Source organism: Zootermopsis nevadensis, unplaced genomic scaffold (genome assembly GCF_977971745.1).
Source record: "Zootermopsis nevadensis isolate Lab colony 2312 unplaced genomic scaffold, Znev_1.0 Znev_ptg000019l, whole genome shotgun sequence".
NCBI classification, from domain to species: domain Eukaryota; kingdom Metazoa; phylum Arthropoda; class Insecta; order Blattodea; family Termopsidae; genus Zootermopsis; species Zootermopsis nevadensis.
Genome location: NW_028259151.1, coordinates 3,945,921 through 3,958,227, shown reverse-complemented (window position 1 = coordinate 3,958,227; position 12,307 = coordinate 3,945,921). Strand labels below are relative to the sequence as shown.

General features: G+C 36.4%; 1 long non-coding RNA gene across 2 annotated transcripts in view; it reads right to left on the bottom strand.

The window, feature by feature from the left end:
- LOC110838789 (uncharacterized) overlaps window positions 1-12,307 on the bottom strand; it is a 51,298-nt gene that overhangs the window by 18,096 nt on the left and 20,895 nt on the right. Inside the window, exons 2-3 of one of the 2 annotated variants that reach the window (XR_002546233.2) lie at window positions 8,499-8,576; window positions 6,301-7,354 (exon numbers count right to left, since the gene is read on the bottom strand). This is a non-coding gene — a long non-coding RNA (uncharacterized LOC110838789). Of the gene's footprint in view, window positions 1-6,300; window positions 7,355-8,498; window positions 8,577-12,307 lie in introns of those variants that run through there. The other variant, XR_015535859.1, reaches the window with a different exon arrangement.

Genomic DNA, 12,307 nt, shown 5'->3' with positions numbered 1-12,307 from the left:
TAACAGAAGAAACAAGGTCTCAGGACCTACAAACGTGTTTCCACGTGTTTAGGTTATCCCAAATTCTTTGGACTTTATAATCCTTTGAGAGAAGAATGTAAAACCAGAACCAACCATGTATTAATTCGAATTAATATTTAAAAATGTAATTTATTACGATTTATAAATTAGTGATACTAACTGTACTGATTTGATAAGAAGCAATATTACCAAACTGTCCCACAAATAAAATTAATGCAACGCAACAGTATTAGTATTAGATCGAATAGATACAATTAATAACAATATAATAAATTGATATCTTATGTTGAAAATATTTGTATGCTTTAAAAGTTTAGACAAACTATAATCGATTATTTATTTACCACAGACCACTTATCACATTCTTCCTATATACGAAACTTCTAAAGCATATATGAGCAGTAAATGTGATAATTCACAGACGATGACCGTCTACTGGGATTTTGCGTCGTGTAGTCTGGTATAAATTGATTGAATTTTAGAGGTTCCAACTGCTTTTATAATCAGATATAGATAGGTATAGATTTTGTATTTTATAATTTCCCATGTACTATACACGGTATAGCATGGTTTAAAAACCAGAAATATAGGCCTATTTTATATTTTATAGCGTTCAAAAAACGTTTTTTTGTATAAATAATATATAAATGATAAATATTTTTTATTTTTTTATTTTTAGCTCTTGCTTGACACATTTATCTATTTAGTGTAGTTTATATTTTAAGAGACAAATAAAAATTCCTTTTGTCTTCACGTAAAGTAGACCAGTCGTAATTGTCCAGTATAATGCAAATATTACTTTTATGACATTATGAAGAAGTAAAATATATAATAAAATTCAGGTCAATACACAAACTTTATTTAGATGTTAAAATTTAAAATTTGCGCCATTCATCGCTACAACGATGTTACAATAGAGCGCCTTCATTCACTACATGTTTCGATGCGAAGCATCATCTTCAGGTGTTATCCTTTAAAACTACTTTATATTACAATGCATGTAACATCGTTGTAGCGATGAATGGCGCAAATTTTAAATTTTAAAGTAACATCGTTGTAGCGATGAATGGCGCAAATTTTAAATTTTAAGTAACATCGTTGTAGCGATGAATGGCGCAAATTTTAAATTTTAAATTTTAACATCTAAATAAAGTTTGTGTATTGACCTGAATTTTATTATATATTTTAATTATAAAACACAAACATGACGCATTTAAACCTTAAATATGAAGAAGTAATTAAGACTCGACAATACATTTAGGAATTCGATATCGCTACTTTACGACTTAATGTTCAACGGTTGAAACATTTGTACTAACAGGAGATTGTTTCTGTAACGATGTCCTTCGCACATTCAACGTTTATGTGCCTTCCAGTATTTGAATCCTAACTTCAGTGCGCTTAAAAAGGTTAAGATATGTGGTAAACCGACTTAAACATAAATTTCAAGCGGCCATGTTGATATTTTTCGACACAGCTGACTTTCTTATAAACTGTGTAAGCTGGCTGTTAATCTAATCACAGGCCTGTAACATTCCTTAATTATAAATGCTTTCTGAACTTTAGTCTCTGCATCCTGTTGGGTGAATTATTTATATAGAATAAAAGTAAATCAATATATCACGTGTTGACGACATTTCATTTCATATAAAAGGGTTTTCATGCGTTACTGGTAGGCCTATATCATTTCTAAATTGGTCGATGATTGTGAATAATAAATTTGAAAGACTCTTTCATAAAACAATTTTAAATATTTTCCAGAAGGGACTGAGGAAAATCACAAAAAAACCTCAACCATGGGCTGAGTATGAAAATTAGCATCTTCCGAAACAATACTGATGGTATTAGCATAGTAAATATCTTCTGAGATCTGCCTGGTGGCTATGTTTTATTCCTAATAGGAGGAATTTAAACAAAATGACTTTGAGGAGATCTTCAACGGCACAATCTGCGTAAAAATAGTTCATTCACAAATTTCTGCACTTGAAACACGCCTGATCAAATGTTAAAACGAGGTTTTGTAATTAGAAGACAAGGTCATAAAATTGCATAGTACATTCAAGTGTACAGAGCAATTGTTTCTACTCGGAAGACAGTCTTCTTGAGCTGTAGAGTGACTCGGTCTATAGCTGGCCGAGTTGAACGCTCGGCAGTTATTCTAAATCTATTTATAAACTCGTCTCTTCCCATTGGCCAGTGGAGGTTGAGACAGTCAATACATGAAATTCCCACTCTCTAACGTTCCCAGAATATGCAATTACACTGTGCATATGGAAGTTGTAAAAGGAACACTTTCTGCTTGTGACGCATGCGCACACGTTTTTTAACCTAGGTATGAGCGTTTGGGGGGGAAAGAGGGGAAGCCAAAATTAAACTGGTTCCGATCGAAAAGCTTTTTTTGTGTGGATGACTACATTGGTGGCTCTCCGGGAGAATCTGAGCGGCCGTGACCTTGACCCTGACCTTCATCCTACTGACTCTCACAGCGAGTGTGACCTACAAGCAAAAACGAGCGAACGAGGCCTGGGACGACTGCAGAGCCAGGTGATTGAGTGCGGAGAGAACAAGAATCTGCGCAAACGAAATTGAAAGAAATACGAAATGCGGGTTATCTGAATGAAACACAAATGGGCTTAAAAATCTCGATATTTACATTCGTGTGACAACTTAACTTTTCTACTGAATCCCTACAACCAATGGAAATTAATTTCCTCCAAACAGCCTTTAAAAAGTAAAGTTTGTCCCACTATACGCCATGTAGGCGCTTGGGGTGAGAGGAGGTATAGCTCCTCTCTTCCTTGACCTCGGCACTAGATGGGGGTGAGTGGTCAGCATCGCGCCCCGGCCGGCTTTACCCCCGGGAAAGGACCCCGGTACCCATTGTAGAGGAGGCTAGGTGGGCCCCAGAGCCGGTCTGGACGCAGAGGCTAGAGGAAAAATCCTCTGCCCCAGTCGGGGATCGAACTTCGATCGTCCAGCCCGTAGCTAGTCACTATACTGACTGAGCTATCCCGGCTCATCCAAACAGCCTTTACTTTGCTATAAAATACAATAGTTTTGTGTACATTCATAAGGTAAATGCTTCCATTTTAATTATTATTTGGTTATGACGAGCAGAATTACTTCCTCCTGAAAACTTTTTTGGTAACTTATTATTTACTCAGTAAAATAAATCCCATCTTTTATGGACCACGAAGATCCACAGTTATGGTTGCAAAAATTTTAAACATTACCGTTCTTTTATTATTGTAATAGATCAACTAGTTTAGAACATTTACGTCATATACAAAGATTTATCGTGCAACTTTAAAATTCACATCACGTTATGAACATTAGTTAACTGATATAAAATTGCAAACAGCAATTCAGCTGTTTACACTAATCGTCGTAATAAAATATATGTAAAAGATCTCAATATCGCAAGAGTTCTTGATAGTAAATTAACAAAGAAGATAATCCGTGAAAGTTTTATACCTATGGGAATTCCAACCATTTAAGTTTTAACACTGATAAGACATGGTAATTATAATTTACAAAGTGCTTAAGAATTATATCCAAGATTAAGCTATGAGGTCGGATAGCACACACGTTCCTTCTACCCAGCAAAACATTAATCAATTATTTAATAAAATTATTAACCTATCTATCGAGATCTATTCTAATAAGCAGGTCGTCCCAAGGCTTCCTTGAAAGTTACATTCTTTGTCATGTAGTTTGTTAATTACTGGATAATTTCATCACCCTTCGTATAATGATAAACATCTGAAGATTTACATGGAAATTAAAATGATACGTTTGTGACAATGAGAAGAATTTATTAATAATTTTTCAAAATTTTATTGAAATGTTTTCAAACCCACCTACATTTGGAGCTGCAGGATTATTAAAATATAAAACATCTTGTGATCATTATAGTTTACTTCGGTCAGTCAGTTTAGTTTACTTTCCTGTCTAGTCCCTTACATCCTTATGTTATGTGTTTAACCACATGGGCTTAGAACTCTGGTATTTTGTTAACTATAAATACGAAGACGTTATTGAGATCATCTTGCAGTTGTGATGGCATACGTAACGAGCTAGAATACAACATTATTCATTATGAAATTAACGATTCATATTTGTAGTACATAAGCCATATTATGCATCGATGGATCCGTATTATGGCTATTAATTATAATTAAAAAGAATAACCGAGTATCCATTTAATAATAAAACTGGCAAACTCATCGTTAACAAATTATGTAACCTAGAGACAAACAGAAAAAATGTATTACAACATGGACAGCAAAAATTTATTTGTAACACAATAGAAATATATTTACGTTATGGTTCATATTATGTTGTTGTTGTTTCTTGGCTCTACAACCCAGTTGTGAGTTTTCGCCACCTCCTATTCGGAGGTTTTTTGGTCTTTGAAGTGTGCATTTGTGAGCAGTGAGTGACCAGCTCACTGACTTTGATATATTATAGATGGCTATTTCGTAAGCAAAAACTTTTATCAAAACAAAGTCCTATAATGTGGATCCGGGAAACGCGGACAAGAAAGTTGGCTGCCATGTCCCCTCTCCAGGCTTAATCTTCCAGAAAAGTCATTTCGAAACCTACCTCGTGAGTTATGAAGTACACAAAAAGTTCGAAGTCACTGTATTATGTTTTTGCTGGATTATTCCACGTAATGTAAACGATCAAATTATGTAGTTGCCATCAGTCATCTGATTCTAGAAACATCTCCTTGTCGTATATTTATGCTTCTAATGCACCTAAACAGAATAAACTAACTAATTAACTAACAAACTAACTAACTAACTCCCTGGTAGCAGAACCCGCAGGTCCAACACAGACAACACCAACACACACAGACATCTATCTTGATGTTATCCTGCAATATCATTCTTGGTCTACCCAGTGGTGGTTTTCCAGAAGGATTCCCCACCAAAATCCTGTAGGCACCACTTGCCTTCGTGATTAGGTGTGGCCTCACTATAGTGATTACGCGCTCTAGAACCACTGCTTTAATACATTCATCTGATGTTTTGTAAAGATCGGGAGTAATATGTTACAGAAAGGAGATGCTACCCAGCTTAAACTAAAAAATTCTACATCAGTTCGCACTGCTAGAAGTTTTGATTTATTATTCCGTTTTTTCATCGACGCTTTTTAAATTAATTGCTTATGTAACTTGGAATTGTACGTTCGTGTGTGAGTGACGACATGGAAAGGATGTGGAAGGAGTCGGTAGTGGTGTAATTCAACTATACCGGCATGTGCCTGGGGGGAGTTGAGGAAAATTACGAAAATCTCAGAGGGGATAGACGTCTCCAGGTAAAGTGTTCCCGAAGAGAAAACAGGAGTGTTATTAAAAAACTGTGAAATTCGGTCACGGTCTTAACGTCCGTGATGATTATGATGATGACAGCCGACATAACCTCCTGATATTACAGATTCAGTGAAGATGTATTTCAGTTCCTGACAGTTGATTAACAAACATAAATAAAATATTATGACGTCCGATATTTGAACACAGACATTTTATTTTAATTTATGTACTTTGGTCGATTTGTAATGTTTCTTTGCAGGAGTAGTATTATGAAAAGAATAAGCGATTCTGGGGGGTTAAACAGACTAGGATCGATGTTTTGAATTTAAGTCAAACTCATTGTCTTTCCGCAGGACTCTCAGATGGTTTACGTGTAACCCTAGCCCGATGCAGCGCGCTTTAGTCTCGAAACACTTGTTGGGTTTCGTAGCTAACACAATTACTCTACGTGTCTGGGAGACAGCCCACTGCTTCCAAGAGGAGTACCGACCTAACGGTTTCGCTAATATCTGATGATCTCAGTTTTACTGAAATCTATTACAAAGTATGAATCAGAATTTCCCATTCTTTACAGAATTCTACGATCTCATAGCTACTAGACGCAATTAAGTCTCCTTATCTGATAAACAATATTACTAAGTCACTACGGTTTATTCTGGGTGGACGTGCCTCATTGCCCAAGGAGACTTCACCACATTTCAATAATCTAAGCATTTTGCAAAACAGCTCAAATTTTTGATTTGAGGTTCTCACGGCAGCGAGTAGGTAAACTTCTACCAGGTCACATTGCAAACAAACCAAAAAAAACCCATCTTCTACACGAAGGTCATTAGGCATCTGAATCATGAAAAATGTGCCTTATCTTCGCCTGTAAATATTAGATATATATTTTGGGCCTAATATTCCCTCCCTTAAATAGATGCAAGAATAATATAGGACATATATTGTTATTTTTCGCACTGGTTTATTAAAAACTCTTTACAATTAATTATATTATTTGTTACTGCACTTGAAACAACTGAAATTACACTTGGAATAAACTTCCTCTATTAAATACTGTTCTATATTAAATCTTGTCAGTGTGAAATTACACTTAAGTTCCAGTTCTGGTTTTGTAATTTAGAATTTAATAGAAACTTGCAGCTTACTGACATCACTGTTAATGGCCGGAACACTTTCTCACCCCAAGTCAATGCTCTACCGTTACAAACTCTACTAAGAAATTCTTAGTGCATCTCTTAAACCTTAATTTAAAATTGTTTCGTGGAAATAATTTACGAGACAAAGCCGCATTCTACCGGTAATGACTTACCTTCTTATTATGTGGTCATGTATTTTTGTTACAGAGCACAAACAACACGTAAAAATTTCATGAATGGGCTAGAAATAACTGAATTACATCACTGGAAACAAAAGTAAGTCCAGTTTGTATTTCAGAAGTAAATGTTGTAAGACTAAATTTGAAAGAAATCAGACACAGTGCATATGTTCTGATATTCTCATGTAATGTAGATAAAAAACATAAATATACCAGTAAGATCTCCATAAAATATTATTTATAAGTAAACAATTATATACACGGCTAGGTGCAAACCTTTGTCGTCATATCTGATAAATTAAACGTATTCGGAATCTGTAATAATGAATATGATAGGTATAAATGGTTCACGAACAGTAATCTGTCATTATCCATCGATAAAATACCTACAAGCTAGCTTTAGCACGTAGATTGTAACGCATGAAGGAAAAGCAGGCTTCATTAGTACTTCCAAGAACTTTCCGTTTGGGTTTAAATAGTGAATGTGTTAGAATAGGAATTTGTTCTGACAGATCGCCAATTGTCGTGGTTTTCCTGGTTGGTCATTTCGTGTTTCCTGTAGTTCCCGTGTCTCATTCACTACCGCTTCCCCTACGCCTCCTCCCTTTCGCCGCCATGTCAGCGTGGTAATATCGTCCAATGTCACAACAATTTATGTTATTGATAACGTAAAGTGTGTAGCACCGTAACGTCTCGTCCTAGGTGAAACAAAATTCCAGCAATTGAGTTTGGAAACACATTATTTGCAACAACTTTTCCTTCTTTTGAATTCTTCCACATTTTGTAATATAACCTAGCTGTCCTATAGCTCCAAGCTTATGGGACAGTCTATATACATTTTGGAATTACTTTCCTTGTTTGATATGGAATCTGTGTCTAATTTTGCAACACAATAACGAGAGAGTTTTTATACGTTCCCTGTTATGGGCCGACTCACAATGGAACTAGACACGGCTTTACAGGATATTTAAATTATAAAATTATGTAAGTTTATCGATAAACTTTTTAATATTTGATAAAACAGCTCTCTAGTTTTTTTTTTACATAATTTTCGGTGCGCATTCATATCGATATATTACAACATGTTTACATCGAATGTCGTCTATGACAAATCTACGTGCCGATACGCAGACCACGAAGAAATTCTGTACATTATTAGTGAGCGTAGCTCATGTGTCGACTGATATTAGGATTGGATATATTTCCGATAAAAATCAGACTGCTTCGACTTCGACTAATCTGGTCGATATTTCTGACACTTCTAAATAGAAAGACTTTATGAATTTGGAATTCTGGATCCTTTTAACAAGTCACATATATCAGAAATTCAGACTTCTAATTAAGATAGCCGAGCCCCGTTTCTAAGTGTCTACACTTATTTTTAACGAGAACATTGTTAAAAACTGCTAATATCGAGAAATTCGCAAGAATATTTCTGTCACACACAACTAAAGGTTTTAGTGTTTAACACAGGGTTAAAATAATATTATACTTACAAATGAAATGACACTTTTAATTTAGTTGGGTCTGACGGAAATACTATTGTATGTATATTTCGCTTGGACTCACAATAAAATGTTAAAATAAACAAATGATAAATGGGCCTATTGCTACTACCCAACGCCATGATGTATAGTCCATCTTTAGAAGCTTAGATACTCAAGAAATTCCCTGGAATGTATGCAACCCAAAGGTTCTTTACGATGTTCAGAACAGCCGCTCGACCCTATCCTGAGCTTACAACTCTTTTGTTCAAAACGCTCTTCAATATTATCCTCTCATCTATGCCTACGTGTTCCAAATAGTTTTGTACCTTAATGTTTTATGGTAAGAATTTCTCACCTTTCCCAAGCGCGCTACATCAATTTTCCATCTTATGTGCCTTCTCTTGCACAGGCATTTGTAAACGCGTTCTCTCGCCTGTAAACAAAACAGAAAACGCAATATTTTTACAAAGAAGAAGGCAATATGTAACGGCCGTTAACAGGGAATTCAGGGCAGAACGCAGTGGCTATGGGAGGAAGAAAGACTGAGAAACAGACGAGGAGAAGACACGAACTGCAGTAGTGGAGACGAACTATCGCTGTTAGTGGCGAACAGGAGGGATTACGGAAGCATTACGGCCAAGAAATGACGTCCTGTACTGTCACTAACATCAATTTATACCTCGCTGGTTCCTTTGCTACTGATTTTACTGCGTACCGTACAGCCTACTAACGTTACAAGTTCAGGCAAATAAAAATCTCTTCTTATCATTCGTTTCACTATAAGCCTCATAGTTTGAGTTGCAGTGCATTGTGGTTCTTCTTACTGGCTTCTTTAACATTCAAGACTTAACGATTTCCGTCTTATGGGTTGTTGCGCTGTGTAGTCTGGTCGATGTTTACCAACGTTTCAGAGGTCATACTGCCTCCGTCATCAGGGCGATGAGTATGAAGATTTCTGTCTTCTGGGTTGTTGCGTCGTGTAGTCTGGTCGATGTTAACCAACGTTTCAGAGGTCATACTGCCTCCGTCATCAGGGCGATGAGTATGAAGATTTCTGTCTTCTGGGTTGTTGCGATTTGTAGTCTGGTCGATGTTAACCAACGTTTCAGAGATCATACTGCCTCCGTCATCAGGGTGATGAGTATGAAGACTTCTGTCTTCTGGGTTGTTGCGTCGTGTAGTCTGGTCGATGTTAACCAACGTTTCAGAGGTCATACTGCCTCCGTCATCAGGGCGATGAGTATGAAGATTTCTATCTTCTGGGTTGTTGCGCTGTGTAGTCTGGTTGATGTTTACCAACGTTTCAGAGGTCATACTGCCTCCGTCATCAGGGAGATGAGTATGAAGATTTCTATCTTCTGGGTTGTTGCGCTGTGTAGTCTGGTTGATGTTTACCAACGTTTCAGAGGTCATACTGCCTCCGTCATCAGGGCGATGAGTATGAAGATTTCTGTCTTCTGGGTTGTTGCGATTTGTAGTCTGGTCGATGTTAACCAACGTTTCAGAGGTCATACTGCCTCCGTCATCAGGGCGATGAGTATGAAGATTTCCGTCTTCTGGGTTGTTGCGCTGTGTAGTCTGGTCGATGTTTACCAACGTTTCAGAGGTCATACTGCCTCCGTCATCAGGGTGATGAGTATGAAGATTTCTATCTTCTGGGTTCTTGCGATTTGTAGTCTGGTAGATGTTTACCAACGTTTCAGAGGTCATACTGCCTCCGTCATCAGGGCGATGAGTATGAAGATTTCTATCTTCTGGGTTCTTGCGATTTGTAGTCTGGTCGATGTTTACCAACGTTTCAGAGGTCATACTGCCTCCGTCATCTGGGCGATGAACAAATCTTCATACTAAAAGCTGTGAAAACCTCAAATAATACATTGAAGACTTAGTTTACAATTTAGAGGAAGTACCATTGAGCCAAATCTATTTGAACGTACTGATGATCCCAGGGTATCGTATTTAAATGTTTATTATAGTGAGGTCGACTTGTACTTGAGAAGTTGAGAAATGTTAAATTATGTCCAGATAAAATGTATAATTAATGTATGTTATTTCTACTGTGCAAAGAGTAGTTGGCATAAGTCAACTCTTATTACATTTTAAGGAAAACCTCTGCTAAGAGACTCAGTTCTTAGGTCGAGATAGCTGGGTCGAGAACTTCTTATCATAATAGGGGTGTTAAACCGGTCTTATCAGTCAATGCCAACAAGCAACTGTTAACAAAGCAAGATTTTCTTACAGTCCGACTCATCACAAAATTCAACTAAAAAACGTTGACTACGACACTCATGGATCGATGTTTTGAAATTTGGAAGGTTTCCATGTAGGAATTAGGTCATCTAGCAGTTAGGTCTAGCTAGTCCTTCTTGATTAATTGTCTGGGTTATCTAGCTGTGCCACACTTGGTAGTATACGAATGACAACAGATAAATACCAAAACAATTATACTTTGAACTCCTTTTATCAATAATTTGCTTATCGAAAATTTATACTTCTACAAAAAAAAATTCAAGGTCAATATCATCTCGGTACAGTTGCTGGTATCCATGACAACTTTGAACAAGGTCCGAGGTCCACCTGTCTTCGGTGGTCGGGGGGCCTTTGTTCGTTCCCAGACTAAGGGCTCTAAAGATAGTTCTGCAAACACGATGACGTAATGTGACGTGTTCACTCGTAAAAACCAACCGCGCTGTTGCCTCGACTCGTCAGATAATTCAATTGACACTTGAAGAATAAACAGCTCGTGAATACTTGCTCAGGGGAGAAGAAACTGCCGATACAAAATTAACAAAAACATGAAGTTCGATGTGAAAAATGACAGTAGAGAAGTAACAACAAGACAGAGACTCGAAAACTGTATCCCAGGCAACACTAGTGTTCGCAAAGAATTTTGCAGATATATGAAGATACATTTCTTTCAAGAGGGACTACAATAGGAAAATCAACATAAAAGCAATTCTCTAGTAAAATCACATGTCACGAATGTATCATTTAGCTGTATAAAAGTCAATGATCCTAGAAACAATGATATCTTACATGCGGTTCCAAATTATTCTATCGTATAATTTTCCTCATTCTGTAATAAAATATGTCCGTGTATCTGTGTTCCTTAATAACGTTTGTCCAACTGATGGATATTTTATGAAATTTGCTAAATACGTAACTAGAGGTTACGTCATCTCTGTAATTTCGAAGTTTTTCCGGTAAATAGTAAGTATATATTCGGAGGGGGTGCAACATTAGCGCAATTTATTGTCGGATCCTGAAATTTTTGTCTGGAAATACATCTTAAAAAACGCAGTCTTTGTTAATTTACAGTAAGCAGAACTTTTGAAATAAAATGGTGATTGCGCGAAATTTATAGTAACGTTCATGTCAAAAGGCGAAAATAAATTAACTATTGGGATTAGGGATAGTGAAATTTTGTATGAAAGGAGGGCATAAAAGTGTTTAACAAATTCTGCATGCATTACAAGTTTGTATGTTATAAAATATGGACACGAACACGGAGAGAAAATTTGAGGTTATGTCTGACAAATTTTATTTAATGGGAATTTGCACGAGTGACGTTTTATGTATAAATAAACAACGAATTATATTATTAATTATTATTAATTTGTAGTTCAACGTAATCTCTCGGCACATATCAAAGTATTTAAAGAACAGCAAGTATCATTAGTTTTTTTCAGAACTTCTAACTTGAGAATAAAATTCTCATTCGTTTTTAGCTCTTACGTACGGATATAGGTCTTGGTCGCCATATTTCTTTCCAGACTCGGTAACAATAAAATTATTCTAGCCTGTGATTACGAGTACTTTGGACTCTACCATGGAGCAGTCATTCAGCGACCTACTGTCTTGATAAGTCTAATTCACGAATCGTAATGCTTAGTCAACAAAACTGTATGTACGTATCTTACCACGTGTCCTAACGTAAATATGTTAAAATGATTGAAATACTGGATACTAAGTAGACTCTAAACATCTATAGCGTTTAAGTTTTGAATGTTTCACGATGACTCCCTCCCAAAGGAAAGAAATATGTCTGAGAAAATTTTATTGATATTTAGCGTTCTTCCCTCTTCATGCAATGACACGCTACACGGGAAGAGACTTGTATATCCTTTGTGTCTTCGTTAGGCCACGCCATAGCTCAAGCGGTTA